Raw genomic sequence first — 18,470 nt, forward strand, 5'->3', positions numbered from 1 at the left:
CACTCTCCTCCTGGCTCCTTGTGTGACTGGCTTTGTGGCCTTCAGGTTTCTGCTTAAATGCCCTGCCCTCAGAAAGACCCACCCTGAGCCTCCTATTCTCTGCCCAGCACTCTTCATCACTCTATTTGGTTCCTTTTTAGTATTTTTCACTGTGTAGTATCCTGTCTATTCATATGTTTTCTTCTTTCCTGCCTTTTTTCTCACTCTCTACACTCTGAGAAAATAGCAATCTTGTTCTAACATGCTCATCAGTGTGTCTCAGCCCCTACACAATACCACAGGTTTGACTCAAAATAGGCATTCTATAAACTTTTGATGAATGAATGAGTGCATGAATGAATGAGGGTCCTTACTCATACACTGGTGGTTTAATACTGAACTTCTGAGGTACATCTCTTTCACTCCCAACAAAATTGCCCCACTTCATAGTAGAGCATTTGCACTGGCAGTGCCTGGGGATTAGGCATTGGGTGAATATGCACCTGTCACAAATTTCCTATCTGTTCTAGAGCCTACACTAATATTTCTAGATTTAGATTCCACAGTGAACCTGTTTGTTAATTCTAAGTAGTGGAAGATGATGGTGGAAGCCAAAAGCAGAATTCTGACTATTTGGGTAAATTACCTGGTAGGAGCTACCTTCTGGTAAAGATTTTAGAATTGCTGCTCTTTTGTTTTATGGTACTAATATGTCTTGTTTAATATTATTGGGCTTAATATTCCTTCCAGGAATAAATTTCCACTCTCTCTTTATTAAAGTCTATGCAGTTGTCTGCTCTGCAAAGACCTGGCAGAGAGCCCCTCAATTCCCATTTGACGTTATTTCCCTGGGGTTATTGCAAAGAACCATCACACCCACAAGGCACTTTGCCATAATTTTTTGCAGTCACCTATAGCAGACATTCTTTCTCCTAACACCCCTTTTTGTAGTTTTGTTTTGTTTTTTTGTAGTTGTGTTGAGACATCATCATCCAGTTAACAACCACATTTCCCAGACTCCTTCACGCTGAAGTATGGCCATAGACAAAGCTCTGTCCAATGTGTTGTCAATGGAAGGTATTATTTCCTGATGGTGAGCTTGAAGGGCAACTGCTTTCCCCTTCTTTCCTTCTTCTGGCTTAAAAATGAATGAGGTGTGTCCACCATATAGATGAGGGTAATGTCCAAAGATAGCAGAACAACAAAATAAAAGACAGATGTGTCAACATGACATTGTGGCCCTGAATTGCTCAAGTGCAGAAGTTTCCATGAGAGAGAACAATTTCTATCCTGCTTAGCCACCTGTTACTTAGGGTCTAGCTCCAAAAGAGGACCTGATCACTTCACCCTCTCCTACCTTCCCCACCTTGAAAGTTAGCAGTGCCATCCCCATTTTGCCAAACTAAGGTAAAGAGGGAGTTCAATAAAATCAACAGAAATGCTAGAGTTGAACCAGTACTTCCCAAGACATGTTTTCCTTGGCCGTCTCTGCCACCCAAGCTTCTCTTTATGGCCTATCCTTGACATTCTCTTAGCATCTTCCAACCTTGAACTTCATCCATGTTTACTGATCAGGTGCCACAACATGATCTGAGTCCAGGAGACATTGAGAGACCCTGAGCAGGCTTATCTCCAGCAGGCCGAGCTTTTTTATATTCCCTTGTGGAATTTGCTGCATTTTCTCAGCTTTCCCTGGGGTTTCATTTACTGCACCAAGACCATGGCACAGTTCCTTCAGCTTTAGTGATGCCTCCAGAACTTTTGATCTGAGCCTGGAGCTAAGGATTGTTTTCAGGTTATCAGAGACCCCTCAAACATGAATACTCTTTCCTGATATCGAAGTGCTTTTAAACAATCTCTTTTTACCTTCACTCCCACACCCCCCACAATTTACTATTTGTTGAAAATAGTCATAGTGCCTAAGTGTTCTAAATGGAAGCAACCAAAAAAGAAGATAGAGTACCTCAATTTGTTCATGCAACAAGTGTATGCGGAGCATCTTCAGGTACCTCCTGGGTACTGAGGATACATCAGTGGGTAAGACAGATAGGTCCCTGCCTCACAGATATCCCTTTTTAGTGGGGATACTTCTTCAAGGAAGAAATAGTGGGAAAGGAAGGATAGTGCAGAGAAGGGGAAGAACAGGGAGAAGGAAAATCAAACCATTTCATATTGTGATGCAAGTGCTGTGAAGAAAATACCACAGGAATGATGCATCAGGCAGGTCTCTCCAATGAGGTACTGATTGAGCTAAGGCTTGAATGACACCAGGTCAGTAGTATGGATAATGATCTAGGAGAGAGTTCTGGAAGAGGGGGCAGCAGATGTTAATGCCCCCTGTGCTTTGAGGGCCAGAGAAAAGACCCTTGTGAAGTAAATGAGAAGAAGGACATGAGATGAAGTAAGCTCATTCTCCTCTGGTCCCTCTGAAGCTCTCCCATGGACTTGAAATAAATAGAGGTCAGGAAAAGAGGAAGTATACCCTTAATAAATGTCCTTTCCAAGAAGAGAGTAGCTTAAGAAATCTCTGAAAATCTGTTTTAATTGTGCCCAGCCCCTCATCATCTCAGTGTCTTTAAAGATCACTCTGCCTACAGTGTTTACACTCGTATGTGTAATTATGGCCATTGTGATGATGACAAGTACTGAGGACTGACAGCATTGCTAAGCTCTGGTGTTAAATGTATCCTCTTCTAACTTCTCCAAAATATATACCTGCTAGCACAAGCAAAAAAAGTAAGATTTCCTCTTCAACTGAGCCTGAATACCTAACAGAACTACTCACCCTAAAAGCAGGATCTAGAACCTAAAAAAAAGATTCTTAACCATAAAGCCTTTTATTTCTGCATTTAGATCATTGCAGCCCAGACAATCCCAGCTCAACATTGAAAGGCCCAAAACAAAGTTTCTGACCAGGTCTTTGGGCTGGCTGAAGTGGGATCGCGTGACTCACTTTATGACTTTGGGCCTTATTACATTTTTTAATTTTTGAAATGAATATAAATATGTTGGAGGCAATTAATTGGGAAACATACTCTACAATCGACATGTCTCTCTCTCTCTCTCTCTTTTGTAAACCATGACAACTTCTGCCTCTTTCTCCCATTCGCCACAATTTCACAGAAATTACTGCTGGAAGGTCTGTGGTCAGTTATTTATTCATTGCCTGGTAGTCTAGGAAATACCATGATAGACAAGGCAGCTATGGTCCCTGCCTTCAAGAAGTTTCAATCTAGTGCAAAACACAGATACTAAGCAAGTAATTTCTGAAGAGCCATGCAGGAGAAATTAGGTCCCTGGCAAACAGCCAGCTGCAATGTCCAGGCCTCAACCTAGAGAACTCAACTTTCCTTGAAGATCTTGCTCATCTTACAAAATTTGTCCCATCCTTTGAAGGGTGCTGTGCTTTGTGATAAACACTGAAGGAAAAACAAGAACAGTGAGCATGGCTTTCTTTCACTGTCTACCCATGCATGGCCCCTCCCGAACTTTCTCTAAATGTACTTTTGAGCAATGTTAACAGAAAGTGATGTCAGGTGATGGAAAGACCCAGCATTTGGCCAGAGATGATCTGGGCTTAAATCCCAGCTCTGCCTCTGAGACGTCCCCACACACCCTGAGGATAATAACTCCTACCCCCTCCCAGGTTTATTGTGAGGATCCATGGGATCATTTACATGAAAATGCTTTCCAAACCATGGAGCATTATTCTCATGTCAGCTGCTATTTCACAAGTCTTAGCATATTCTGGACTTTGTTTTTTCCTGACACTAATATACAGATTCCTGCTATTCTTTTGTGACACCCTTCATTATGTACCCCTCCTTCCATTTAAAATCAGAGCTATAATGTCTTTCCCTTACTGCCACCTTTTTTTTCTTGTGATTTTTTTGGTAATGGCACAGAGAAGATGTCAGTTACAGCTTCCCAGTTCTTTTCAAAGTCATCACTGAATCCCTAATATCCCCTTATTCCATTTTTACTAACTTGGAAAATCAGAAAACTCATAATCTATATCAAAATGGTCTCTCTCAGCCTTTTGTTAAGTAAGGATCAGGGTAGCTGAGTTTTCCATGGCACTTATCCCATCAGTGGTGGTCCTGGGGGAACTATATGAAAACTCTGGGGGTCAGATTCCCTTAAGTGTCTGAAGGGTGGTTCAGAAAACCTAGCACTGTTAATCCAGGAACCCCTCTTGGCACCTGCAAAGTTTTCTTAGAACTCCGAGACCCACCCAACAGGCCTCATCAAACCAACAAGCTGGGTCTCTTTTTTTTGGCCCACAACCTCAGAATGCCACCTCAGCCTTCCAGGCAGTTTGTGTCAGGATGGGGGCAAAGGGGGAGCCCGTTCACAGCTGGTCTGGAAAGCAGGATGTTTCTCCCAGGACCTGCCAGAGGCAACTCCAGGCAACTCCTCGTCCATAGTCAGGCCTCCAGGGGCCCCCAGGGACAGTGAGTCCATAATAATCACAGAGGCCTTTGCATCAGGGCACTTGGAGTCAGAGCAAGAGTGTCATAAGACCCTATTTGGAAGTTCCATGATTGCCAGGTGACATCATATGTGGGGGTTGGAGAGAACTCTGAAGCAGGCAAGCAAGGAAAAGTTCTGGATTAATCCAGTGTTTAAGTATAAACACATGAAAAGTCAAGCAGACAGAAAGGCAATTAACATCCCTTCTTCCCACTTCAGTCAAAGAGTTGCTGGGTAATTGCAGCTCAGACACAACTTCTTCGCTAGAAGGGTGTTGCTGCCAATGAAACAAGTAGGATAGATGACAAAACCCTGGTTTGTCACCATGAGGAGACAGGCAGCCTGCTGATGCCAGCATGAGCACTTCTGTGACAGCAGCCTTTGTCAAGTGGTGGGCATCTCGACTGGGGTCCTCATCCTCGAGCCGCAGCCTGCTTCCCTGACTAGGCCGTGTGGTCCCTGGAAACACAAAGAAACATACACAAAGAGCATCCCATTAAGAAGGATGTGGCCCTTGAGCAAAGAGCCAAAGCATGGCAGGACTGTGGCTGTACTCCAGCCCTCAGCCTCTGACCTCTGCTGTACCAGGCGACAGCACTTTTCTCTGGAGTGACTTATGAGGAACCCTGGGAGAATGTGTGTGTTTTCAAACAAAGACCCTGGGGGCCCTTGGTTACTATACAGAACGAAGCTTTTCTTTTCTTTCTTTTCTTTCCTTTCTTTTCTTTTCTTTCCTTCTTTCTTTCTTTCTTTCTTTCTTTCTTTCTTTCTTTCTTTCTTTCTTTCTTTCTTTCTTTCTTCTCTCTCTCTCTCTCTCTCTCTCTCTTACTCAGTCTACCCATCTTCCATAGTCATTGCCAAATGTCACCATATCCCCTGTGACAGATAGAAACTACTGTTTGCTTGAAACAGATTCATTTATACCCTGGAATATGACACATCTTAAAAATAGAAAATCAAGAAGTACTCTGAAAAATAAGTACTGGCAAAAAAAAGTGTAACTTTATATTTTCCAAACACTCAATATTTTATGGAAATATTGACCCTTGAGGATTTACTTAAATCCTCTTTGGTTATAGGCCTCCAAAGACAAAGCCATATCCATGGCAACCACAGGCTGCCCAGCCAAAGAGAGAACACATCAGACATAGAGCATAATGGCTTGTTTACTGATGGCTAAGATCTTGAAAGCGCTACTGTACATCCCGACTCCCAGCTTAGGGCAGGACTCCAGGCTGTCCTCATCCTCCAGACCCAGCAATCTATAATCAGAGCCACAGAAGGGGAGAGAAGCCCTTTTCCCAGCCCTTGGATATGCCTCCTCCCTGGGAGGGAGGAATGTGCTACTTCTCCCAAGTCTCTGGATGGTTCTGCAGGAAATTGTGAACAAGAATGAAAAGGCAATGGGGATTGGGCAAGTCTTGGGGGGAGGGTCAGGGAGAGCTGCTGAAGCCCTCTAAGGTTTCCCTGCCTAGCTGCAGAGCTCCGGTCTCCCTGCAGGGACAGACTCTTGCTGGAAGGCACACCTTGAGGTGCAGGAGCAGGCCCTCCCAGAGCACAGTTCACAGCCAAGTGTTTTGTGATTTGCTCTTTGACCCCCCTCTTGCCCCAGCCTGCTTAATTCCATCAGCCTTTCCCATGTGCCAATAAAAGTCTGATAAACAGGGCCTCCCTGGTGGCACAAGGGGTTAAGCGCCGCACTATGAAGAAATCCGCAGCCTCTGCAGCAGGAGTTTGATCCCTGGCCGGCCAGAGAGGAATCCACATGGCAAAGCAGACCTCTCCTGTCTCACTCGCTGCTCCCCTCAGCAGTGTATTTCAGTCACTCTGCCTGTTTTGCTCCCCACTCTGTCTCTGGTGAATTCTCTCACTCACCCCCTCCCCCAGCATCTCTGGCCTGTACCCCAGCTCTTGTATGCATAAATAAATAAATCTTAAAAAAAAAAAAAGTCTGATAAACATACAAGCCTGGCCAAAGGGTTGTGCACACCAAGCACCTCCCTGCTGTCTGACACATGGGCAAAAAAACAAGAACCCACACGACCCTCAGCCACTTACTGAACAGGAGTAATGAGGACTTAGGTTTGGTAAGAGCTCCCAGGCAGCCAGCCTGACTCACTGTCCCTCTCGGAGAAAAGTGAGTTCCTCAGAGAAAACACCAGAATAGAAAGAACTCTAGCCCAGAGTAAGTTTAAGCCCAAATTTAAACCAAAGGCTTCCATGAAGAATTCAGTGACCAGGACCTTGGAGTGGGCTGGGGACAGTGGAAGGTGGAGGCCAGCAAAGCAATGGCGTGAGTCTAACTTCCAGGGTCTCCCAGTGAAGACCATCCCAGTGGCGCTTGAATTGCAAGAAACTCTTACCCAGAAGACCAGACCAACCAGGCACATTCTTCGTAGCAGCCTGGAATTTGTATCTGTTTTCTGTATCTGGCATTTACATACATATTTATTTGAATATTTTTAAGTTTCACCAGTTAAAACAATTTGAAAATTATACCACTAGAGACTGGGGTGGGGAGAGGGAAGGAGGGTAAGAATCTGGAGCGCCTACCAGGTACCTTTCTTGTTAGTCTATCAACCATTCTCACGGAGGCACCACATTTTCTGTTTTTGAGATGAAGAACTCTGATTTGAAGAATATACAGTTTTTTCCCCAAGGTTACAAAATCATGCGTCAAAGCTGCTGCTCCCTAGGTCAGTTGGATTCTCCCTCCTACCCACCCCACCGCCCCTCCCAGCTTTATTTCTCTACAAAACTAGTAGCTGTTTGCATATGATTACAGATGACAAAATAAAGGTTAGGTAGTCTGGGATAGCTTTGCCAAGAAATTTGAAATATTTCAGGACACACTAATATCCCAATAGGCCCCAAGTTGAAGCAGTGAGTGTGACTAAGCCTTCAGTGCCAGATTTATTCTAAATTCTAAAAAACTCCATGCAGGAAAGTGGGGCTCTGGTTTCTTGCCTCAGCGCCCCAGGTGCTCTTTGTTTTTAGATCCCAGTGCTTTGGAGTTGTTTGGGCTGCTCCATTTTTACCATTACAGGGAGAGAACTTCGTAGAATGCTAGGAAATTGAGCCAGCTCTCTATGTACAGGGAATTTTCCACAGTGTCCTTGCCAGAAAGGGAGCATGAGCTCAGGTTACGAGGCAAAGTGAAAAGGATTTGCAAAAGGCCCCATTCAGAGCTGTGCACTGGGCAACCACTTGCTGTGTGGAGCCGGCTTTGGGCTCAAAAAGACTAATGGAAGTAGCCAAGTTTCCTAGTCAAAGCTACTGGCTTTTAAAAAATTTCTGCTGATTGGGGATCTCGCCAGAGAAGATTGGATCTGGCTTCTGTGTCCAGAACAGACAAAACAGTAAAGTAACGTTGCCCTGTGTGCGGCGACTTCTGCCTGGCATCTGCTCATTGAGATCATTTTACTCGCCAGTGGCTGGTGGCCCAAGCAGGGCAAGAATGAATCCATGACCCAAACTTAAAAAGAATCTTATGTTGGCTGCACACTTGATCCCATAGAACATCTCCAAGAGTTGGTGAACTTGTTCGACCCAATTTGACATTGGATAGAACCGGCAAGCAATTGGTGTTAAGGAAAGGAACAGAGGATCGACCCTGGGTGTCCACACTGGAATTCAACCACAATCCCAGGATACACATCTACACTTAGTCACCGAAACATAACCAGCCAACCAACCCACACAACCAAACTCACCACTGCCCCGCCACCCCTCCCTCCCCCAAAAATACTTGAGGAAATAGAATTGTTGTTTCCTCTGCCTGGTGGTGAAAACAGTGGAACTGTCAGTTTTCTAGTCTATCTGGATCCTCTCTACACGCTTCTTCTAGCCAGCTACCTCCACTCACCAGCTTCCAGCTTGACCTTTATGTCACATACTTAGGAATGGTGACACATTTTTGTAGTTGGTACATCAAATCTAGACAGTTCTTAGACACCTATGTTTATTGTTTTCACCTAACTCTCTATTGTGAAATAATAATGGACTTAGAAGAAGTTGCAAAACATTTAAAATTTAATTGTAATTTACCTGGAAGAAGGTCTTTAGTCTTACTTGCTATGTCCTTTTCCCTAAAGATCTCTTTGCCTCCTGAAGAAAGCAGTGTTTGCATAGGAGACTGGAAATTTGTGAATTATTGGGGCCTAACTCTTCTGAAAGCAGAATATTTTCTATCTACATGTGTCTACATATATGTATGTTTATATCATGTCTTCAGAAGATCATGTTTAAAAGGTAGATAGTTGTCTCTAAATATTAAGTTTTCATTATGCTTATACTGTTGCTGAGCATAATAAGGAACAAATTCTATTTTCCCTTTTTGTTATTTTGTTATCTCTGACACTGGCCTTTTTCCAGCAGGTGAAAATACCAGTTGTTTCCGCTAACCCTCAAATAAGAACTCAAATTATTGTGACTCTCAATATAGAAATTCGTTTTGATAAATCTCCCCAGGGCCTTCCACACCCTGCTAAGGAGTAGCAGATCAAAACTCCACTTGAAAATAATTTTTTAAAGCTACTTTGATTTTTATTTGCAAAAGAACAATAAGGAAAGGCAGCACTCTGACAAGAGGGAAGTTACCAGATGAAAAAGACATAACGGGATCGAGGTTGTATGCTTAAAAAGTCTTTCAACTCAGTTCGCTCAACTTTCATCATCTTGGTTCACTAGAACAATGTCACATGCAGCTACAGCAGCATTTCCTGTACAAGACCCAGGGCATCCAGGTCTTATTTTTACATGAGAAGATGGACTACCCACATCCTCCTGGCTGAGGGCACGAATGGGTGGTATAGCTGACCTAGAGTCTTTTCCCTGCATTGCTACCCTGCACTGCAAAGGGACAGCCCAAAAAAACCCAAGCCTAAAGGATAAGAACAACAAATAAAGACTGAAACAAGGTGGGACATCTCCAAAATATCTTGTGTCTGTGAGTAGCGGAGAGCACACAGTTGGATCATTCCATGTGCTTTTATATATAATTGCTTTTATAGACAGGGTTTTTTCCCCTGAAAGGAATCCACATAGTCAGGATTCAACACAGACCCCTGACTATGTGGATTCCTTTCAGGGGAAAAAAATCCGTGACTATAAAAGCAATTATATACTCATTTTGAAAAAATTGGAAAATATAAATAAGAATATGAAAAAACAAAATCTCTTATAATTCTGAAATTCAGGATGGCCAGTTTTAACTTTGGGATCCTGTTTTTCCCCTCATTTAATAATCTTAATTATAAAAATTTCTAACTGTACAATATTCCATCAAATGGATATACCATTGTTCATTCATTCCCCTAGTGCAGGGTCTTTTTTATCATTTCAGATATTTTTAGTGATAGATGATGCTGTAAGGAAAAACATACTCATTTGTAAATCTCTATCTTTGCTCTTCTCTGATTCTTGACATAGATTTCTGGAAGTAAATTTACCAGATAAAAAGAAGACACATGTTTATAGTTCTTAATATGCATTATGGGCTAAATGGATTTTCTGAAATTTGGACCCACTTACCTTTCCAGTGGGTCCCACAACCACACAAAAACCATATGCAAGGAGCTATGTACCAACACCGAAGGGCCTCAGTTTACAAAATAACTAGTAGTTCACAAATAACTAGTGCTCACATAACGTAGTGAAGTCAGAAGGGACTGGAAAATTTGCAGGCTTTATTAACCATGACTTATTTTTTAAATGACCTAACAAGCAACCTAGAGGCCCCACTAGGTCATCTAGTTCCTTTGTACAAATTAGAAAAAGTCAGGCTTTCCTCAAGACATTCGGCTACCATCTGCCAGAAAATTGTTATAACGAACATCCAATCTATGATGACTATGATGGATCTGGTGCTCTTGACATGTCTGTCAGGACAGAGGTGGGGGTACGGATGCACGAGTTTGCTTCTATCATTGCAGGCCTGATAGCCTACCTTCTCATGTGCATGCACGCTTAGGTTCTCTCTGTCTCTGTCCGTCTCTGTCACACACACACACACACACACACACACGGCTCTCTTCTCTTTCCACCAACCACTTCTTGCCAGGCACTGTTCAGTTAGAAAATCCCTAGGCCTCCCATTTGCCTGAAAATGACAATTGCCCGTAGGTGTCTGCTTTCACGGGTGTTCCAGCCTGGATTTCCTGCGCTCTTAGGTTGCTCCATTTAGATGTCCCAGTAGTGCCTCAAATTTGTCAGAGGAGACAAATCTCATTCTCTCTGCCCCACTTCTTGGTCTCTCTAGGGATGCTTATCATCTTGGGGTTGTCAACAAATCATCCCATCCCTTCACACCCCACTGCTGAGCGGTTACCAAATTCTGATTATTCCTCCTTCACTTCCCTTAGTGCACTGTTCTCTCTGCCTCCCCTGAATCCATTAACCCCAATCAGGACATTAACAAGCACAGGTTATGGAAAATTACTCCAGCTTCTGATAACTGTCAGGTTCACTGTTCCCACCTCAGACTCAATGACACATTTGATGTTTACAAAATTCCCTGCCTTCCTCTACACTACACCCCATCCTTACCCCCATGGCCCTATATTACAGTTTAGAATGAAAAAAAATTCTTGACAGAGAGGAACCCACAGGCAAGAAATAATTGGGGGGGGGGGTCAATACCTTTGGCAAATAGACTCACTAGGTTAGGGTAAAAGGTGATGCAGTTGGAGTGCTGCAGCTCAGGCCAGTGTGGTCAAAGCCCATTAGGGACCTGGGTTCCCTGATAATGAAGAGGTGAATTCCCTGGGTCCACTGTCAAATGCTGCAGGATCCAGACAAAATCCTGACAGACCTCCATTTTCTGCTTGCAACTTCACGTCTTTGCTTTTGAGTTTTCAGTGGAAATGCTAATGCAGGTGACATCCCTCTAACTTTTGGTTCTGATGAGGCAGAAATCCCCAACATCAGACACACCCCAAGGGCCCACTGTTTCCATTTTAAGATCAGAGCATGGCCTTGTGAGTCAGCCAGCCAAAGAGTGTGGGCCTCCAAGACATCCTCCTATTCCCCACAGCCCCTCCTAATTAGTTTGTTTTTTTTTTTTTTTTTAAATCTGGAGAAAAGATGGGAAAGAAACTAGAACCAGTACAAGGTTCTGCCTGAGCACTTACCTACGTTTTGGCAAACTGTTTGTGGCAGTAAACAAACCTGTCTCCTCCACCTCCACAGAGGAAAAAAAATTAGAAAAAAAAAATGCCACGTAGTAGAGAATTTGGCCTTGCCAGAGACTAACCTGGCCTATGCCTCAACTTCTGGAAAATAATCTATATCATACCTGATAGTAGTACATTTTTTCTTTTTTTTTCTTTTTTTCTTTTTTTTTGGTAAGGTGAGGACTGGCCAAGGGCTGACGTCTTAGGGTACAGAGGGCTGCCTGAAAGCCAACAAGGTGACTTAGATAAGGGCCTTGTGTCGCATATTACCAGTCAATTGACAAATTCACCAATCATGCCTATATAATGAAGCCCCAATCAATATGCTGATGAGCTTCTCTGGCAATATTGCATACATATAGCCCCATATTTTCATTGGGAGTGTAAAGCACCCTGGCTCCAGGGAGAAGAAACACAGAAGCTTGGCATTTGGATCCCTCCCAGACTCTGTCTGTGTGTCTGTCTTTGGCTGATTTCAGTCTGAATCCCGTAGTAACCACATGAGTACTACAGCCTTCAGTGAGTTTTTGGGTTCTTCCAGCACATCATCCAACCTGTGAGTGCTTTGGAAAATTCTCCCAAACTTGCACCTGGTATCAGAAGTAAAGGTAGTCTTGGGAACTGTGCCTTCAAAATTTGCAGTTTGGCTAACTTTAGGCAAATGGGAACAGGAAATTTCATGTTGTGATAAGGTTGCCAAATTCTAGAAATAACGTCCTGGAAGCCATCTAAAGAGACCCCTCATCTTCCTGGGGAAGTGTGGCTGTACAGAGGACCAGGCCAGAAAAGTCAAAGCCTCTCCTGTAGGGAGTCTTATCCTAAAGGTAGAACCCTGTGCTTAAACCTCTAGAGATTTCTTATCACATTTGTAATAAAATCCATTTCATTCTTATTTATGTGTTTTTGTGTGTTTGATTCAACTAAAACGTAAATCTCAATCAGTGCTGGCACTTAATAGGCATGCTATAAATGTTCGCTGAATAAATGAATAGCTCAAATAAAAGGAATATAAAAATGTTTACTTTGCCAGCAAGAGAGGCTTGATTTTTTAAAATATTGCAATTTAATTCACATACCATAAAATTTAGCCTTTTTGCAACTCAAGGGTTTTTAGTACCTTCATAAAGTTGTGCAACCATCACTTCAATTTAATTTCTCTGGTTTAATTTTGAGTTTCTCCTTTCTCTCCAACATGTGGTTCTAATGAGGGCTGCCCACATGCATCAACCTTTGGGAGGGCACTGGGCCCAGGTGAGACCCAATTCATCCCCAGCACTTCCCAGCAGAGAGTAGGAAAAGAAGGCCTTCCCTCTTACTTGGGGTAGCTGTGAAGAATGAGTGTGAGGCTGGCCATCAACAAAGTCCCTGCATGTGGAAGCAGCTGATTGACAGTAGGTGAGACTAAATGTGACACTCAGACACAGAGGTAGGGAAGGGTAATCCCGAGGCTGGCCGCACCCCTCCATTTTGCACAGCGTAGTTATATAAGTCAGTGACTCTCCCTTAGGCTAGAGTTAGTTCCAGTGGTTTTCTGTAGCTTAGAAGCAAAGGTTTCTCGAGCTCATGCCCTCCCTCAACACGTTTGTTAAGTATTTACTATCTGCATGGTACTGGCCTAGAGCATACACTCTAGTGTGGTGGAGATCAGTGCGGTAAATGCAATGAGAGGGAGTGTGCAGAGCAAAGCATCTCTCCCACATCAGTGGGGCAGAAGAGACTTTTGGTGGAAATGACATTCAAGCTAAGACTTGAACTTAGCGAGGAATAGCTATTGGAAGTACACCGAATGATAAGGGGAATCAGAAGAGTTTCCCATTAGCAGGAGAGATAAGGGGAATTACATGATGGATGTGACATGTTAATTAAGCCTTAAGGGTGCATAAGATGTAGATGTTTAGCGAAAGGGCAAAAGAGCATTTCAGTAGAGAAAAAAATATCTAAGACTAGATACAAGTCATGGAAGAAATTAACTGGAATCTGTGGTATGTGGAAGGAAGAGGAAGGAATAAGACAGCAAAGGTAGGTTGGGAGCATATGGCAGGTCAAATTCCTGAAGACTTAGGCACAGGGGAGCAGCTTTCTCAGCTCCTGCTGTGACAGGCAGTAGAATATGAGCTAGAAAAGATGGGTGTGATGGAGGCCAGAGAAACCAGTTTGGCACCCATTGCAATAGTTCAGGGAACAGGACTATCTGACCCAGCACAGTGACAGGGGACATTGATAAAAACACATGTGGGGGCCACTGAGGAGGCAGAAATGATCAGATTTAACGCTATGATTGCGTGGGATAGAAGTAGGGGAGAAATGAAACTAAACATCATAATGATGATGATACCGCCGCTGCTGACGATGTTGACAGAAACCACATTCAATAACCTCAAACTGGGTCAAGCACTGCATATGCATTAGCTCATCTAATCCTCAGAACCCAGTGAGATAGGTCCTATTATTACCCTCATTCTAAGCCTGAGGTAACTAAGGAACAGAGAGATGAAATTATTTGTGCAAAGAGAATCTGACATTTAAAAAGAAAAAATCTGGGCAGAAGAGACTTGGGAAGGAACATGGGGTCATTTTTTCCCATAAATTGAGTGTAGGTTGCCTGTCTGGGTGAAGTGGAGCCCTGACCTTCAATTCGAGCGTGTCCCTGCCAGAGGGCAATAACCTTACCTGTGTTTTCTTCATGAGCACACAACAAAGTACAGAAATGCCAAGCTTTCTTACATCAGGAGAGATGATCTTGACTGCTCCCCCATGCACCATGCCTGTCACTCTGTGACAAAAGGAAATTAGATTCATCTGATAAGCTTTGTTTTTCACAAAGCTATGTGGGATGATTACCCAGTACCCTGTGGTCTTCTGGATGTTTGCAAATTGATTTTTTGATTATTTGTTCCAGTGATTTTCCAAGTATTCAGTGTTTTTCCAAGTTATTCAGCTTTACAATGTGGGTGAGAAGACTCATATTTGCCTAGTTTTTCCTGTACTAATATGAGGTTTTAACATTGTGATTATTTAGTATACTTTTTTTGTATAGTATATATACCTCTGAGAGAACATACATACAAATCTATGTGACTATGAATACATGGGCAGATGGACATTAAATGACCTTCATGCAGACTCCTTCTAAGTTTATGATGATATGCAAAATGGAAGCATATATATCAACCTATGTCTTGTTCAAAAATCTCAAGAATGGCTTCCCCGGTGGCGCAGTGGTTGAGCGCTGGGTTGCGAAGCTGCCCGCAGCCTCTGCAGCGCCGGTTCGATCCCCAGCTGCACCCCGGCCACCGGAGGAGGGTCCCATATGGCACGCAGACCTCTCCTGCTGCCCGCCGCTCCCCTCAACAGTGTACTTCGGTCCTTCTGCCTGCTCTGCTCCCTGCTCTGGCTCTGGTGAATTCTCACCCTCCGGCGCTTCTGACTGTACCCAGTGCTTGTATGAATAAATAAAATAAATAAATAAATCTTTAAAAAAAAAAAACCTCAAGATCATCACTTTCTAAACATGCTTATGTGGTGAATTAAAAAAAAAACAAAACCTCAAATATTGTTACCACTGTTCATATAGCTATCTAATGAATACTGACCAAAAGCAGGTTACAACAGAATTTTAAAAACTCAACTTCTCTGCACCCAGTCCTCTTCACTGAAGCCAGGACTTGTAGCCTGTATAGAGAAGGGTAAAGTATAGGGTAAGAAGTGGTATAAGGTCAGGACACCACGAAAAGCTTACATTTTTGGTGGATCCAATCTAAATACCAATAAATCCTAATACCAGGGAATCAGGCATAAAATTCCAGACCCAACCATTGCTTCAAGAGTGAAAATGAATCAAAATCAACAAGCAACTATAATCCAGAGACAGGGGCGGGGGGAGAGGAGAAGGGTAGGAGGGATTATGGTGCAAAAATGAAAAATGATGTTAAAAATATATAAAATAAAATATTAAAAAAAAGATTGAAAATGATGAGAGGCTTAATTAAACAACTGCTAAGCACCATCACAGCTTAAACATTCTATGAATCTAAAGAGTGATTATAAGAATGATTAAAGAAAATTATGGGAAAATACTTTGTAAAACTATAAGGTTATAAAAATGTCAACTATAACTCAAGTAACCATATCTCCACAAAATTAAACTCTTTCATTTTATTAAGTGCATGTCTTTAGAAGTATCTACTATGCTGAGGTTGTTAAGTATCATAAGTATCTAAGGGAAACTTTTGTCAAATCTGTTAGGCCAAAATCTATTTTATGAAAATGAATGGCTCATGGTATGAGTGGATTTGACAGTCTTTATGTAAATGGAACTCACCTGCTATATGAAAGCAAAATTAAAAACAACTCATTGAGAGCCCTCTCCACTGGCTACCTTCTCTCCCTTGCTGGTATAGACCTAGAAGCCCTAAGAACTGCATTTTCTTTTGTAATTTCCACAAATCCTAAATAAATCCTAAATAGTTCCTTATTAAGCTATCTGCTAAGAGTGTATCATCAGTTTCCTACTAGGTCTCTAGATGGTACAGGAGTAATAAAAATATCTAATAACAAAGTAAGGATTAAATTGAAAAAGATACATACTTAGCCTGGTTCATAGTATATGCTCAATAAATATTACTTATTATTGGCCTTTTTATCTTCCTTTCAATTCTGTCCTATTTGATTCTATAAATACAGATTACCAGCTGATAGATCAATTTTTCCCCAAACTCTTTAGTAGGAATTTTGAATAAACATATTTTGCCTAGCATTTTTCTCATGAAGAAAACGCCATTTGTTTTTATGTCTCTTAAAATCCCAAAGGGCTTTAAAAAGACAGCAAATGTTTAAGTCATGGGGATGGCCAAGTCTTTTTCACAGCCATTTCTCAGTATTAAAGGCAGTCTGGGCACACACTGAGGAAACCTCAAAGAGTTCAACACCCATGGGAAAGAAGCGTGGTTCCTAAACGCCTTGAGATTTTTTCCTAATGGCAAATGTTTGGAGAGGTACGCAAAATAAGCAAACACTAGCATCGGGCTCACTTAATGTGGGTAACAATTGGAAACTGCCTTGTCACACATCAGTACTAAGCTTCTAATTCTAGTTGGGCATATCTTGAATTCTGGAAGTTTTTTTTTTAAACAGAATGTGTCAAATAAATATGTTAGGGTGTGAGAAAGTGTCTTTTTGCCAATATCTCAATCCTTAACATTGGTAATAATATCCTAAATTTCTTTTATCCTCCCACCCCGCCCCCAGATTACTGGTTTAGCGAGCTCTTTGAATCACAAATACAATAAATAGACTCTAAATACTTTGCTCTCCATAATATGTCTTTTCTAGAAATCTTGCTGTCCGTCTGGATTCCATTCCTAGGTATTTACCCAAAGGGCACAGAATCATTAATTCAAAAGGGCACCTGCACCCCCTATGTTTATAGCAGCACTATTTACAATAGCTAAGCTTTGGAAACAACCCGAATGCCCAAAAATAGATGACTGGATCAAGAAGATGTGGTTCATATACACAATGGAATATTACTCAGCAGTCAAAACAGATAAACTCATGCCATTTGCAGCAGCATGGTTGGAGCTGGAAGGGATCATGCTCAGTGAAATAAGCCAGAAAGAAAAAGAAAAATACCAGATGGTCTCACGCGTAGCAGGAATTTAGAAAACCTAAATAAGGGACCAGGAAAAAGACTAATTATAATAAAGTAAAAATCAAAATCAACAAACAGCTATAAACCAGAGATATACTGGGGGGGGTGTGAGGGGGAGGAGGATGGATTAATTAAGAGTCAAAATGGGGGGGGGGGAATTGTATGGGGAATATAACCAAGATGAAGATGCATATACAATGTGCAAAAATGGAAAATGATGTAAAAATATATATAAAATAAAATAAAAAATTTTTTAAAGGATAGCTTTAGACAACTTTATAACCCTGCATTATTTTAAAATGCGTCCTTGTCTTTGAAACAAGAGCATTTTTTGGTCATTTGCTCCATATCTCCAGTATAAGGAGAAGTTACAGCAGGCAACCCAGCTGGAATGTGTGTTTTAACACAGGACAGGTTGGTTCCCAGCCTTTCTTCATCGCAGATGTAATCCCTTATTTCAAACACTAACTTCACACAGTGGAGTTATTTCCTTTCCCCCGGTTCTTGCCACCGGGTCTGGGTAGAATTTCTGCTCACATTTACTTACTTACTCCAGGGTCGATCCGAACTCCCTTCAGCCGCGTCTGCCGGCTGCTCTGAAATGGTCTTACAACGTTGTGTTAAAATGACCACCTTTTTCCCTTAATAAGGAAAGCCTAAATAGGTTCACTTCGCTAAAAGTGTTGGCGTTCCCACACCGGGAGTCGAACCCGGGCCGCCTGGGTGAAAACCAGGAATCCTAACCGCTAGACCATGTGGGAGACGACGAGGGCGGCAGCCAGCTCAGACAAATTGAGTTTGCTCAGTTGACTTCCGCCGGCTGCGCCTGCCGGTCGTTTGGCGTCAGATTTGCCTCTGCGCCTGCGGAAACCTTGCGCCCGTTAACCCCTTCCGGCCCCCACACTCACCTCCCCTGCTTATGTGGAACCTTAAATCTCGCTTCTCTGCACACGCCTCCTTTGTGAGTTCATGCAGCCTCCTGGCTCTGGAAGCCACGTATATACCGACGCAGAATCTAGGCTGGAGGAGTCATTATCCAGGGTCCCTCAGAAAAGACCCTGCAGAGTTCAAAGGGGCTGGTGTTGGAAATTTTAGGCCCATTAATGAGAACCTGTGGGCCGCCCCTGGCGGCGCAGGCGGTTGAGCGCAGCCTGTGAAGCTGTCCGCAGCCTCTGCAGCGCGGGTTCGATTCCCCG

At 42.7% G+C, this 18,470-nt stretch overlaps 1 non-coding gene across 1 annotated transcript; it reads right to left on the reverse strand.

The window, feature by feature from the left end:
* Nucleotides 1–17,963: 17,963 nt before the first annotated feature.
* Nucleotides 17,964–18,035, reverse strand: TRNAE-UUC (transfer RNA glutamic acid (anticodon UUC)). The gene has a single exon. It is a non-coding gene; the product is annotated as a tRNA-Glu (tRNA).
* Nucleotides 18,036–18,470: the final 435 nt, after the last annotated feature.

Source organism: Talpa occidentalis, unplaced genomic scaffold, assembly GCF_014898055.3.
Source record: "Talpa occidentalis isolate TD23 unplaced genomic scaffold, MPIMG_talOcc4v2.1 talOcc4.5, whole genome shotgun sequence".
Taxonomy (NCBI): domain Eukaryota; kingdom Metazoa; phylum Chordata; class Mammalia; order Eulipotyphla; family Talpidae; genus Talpa; species Talpa occidentalis.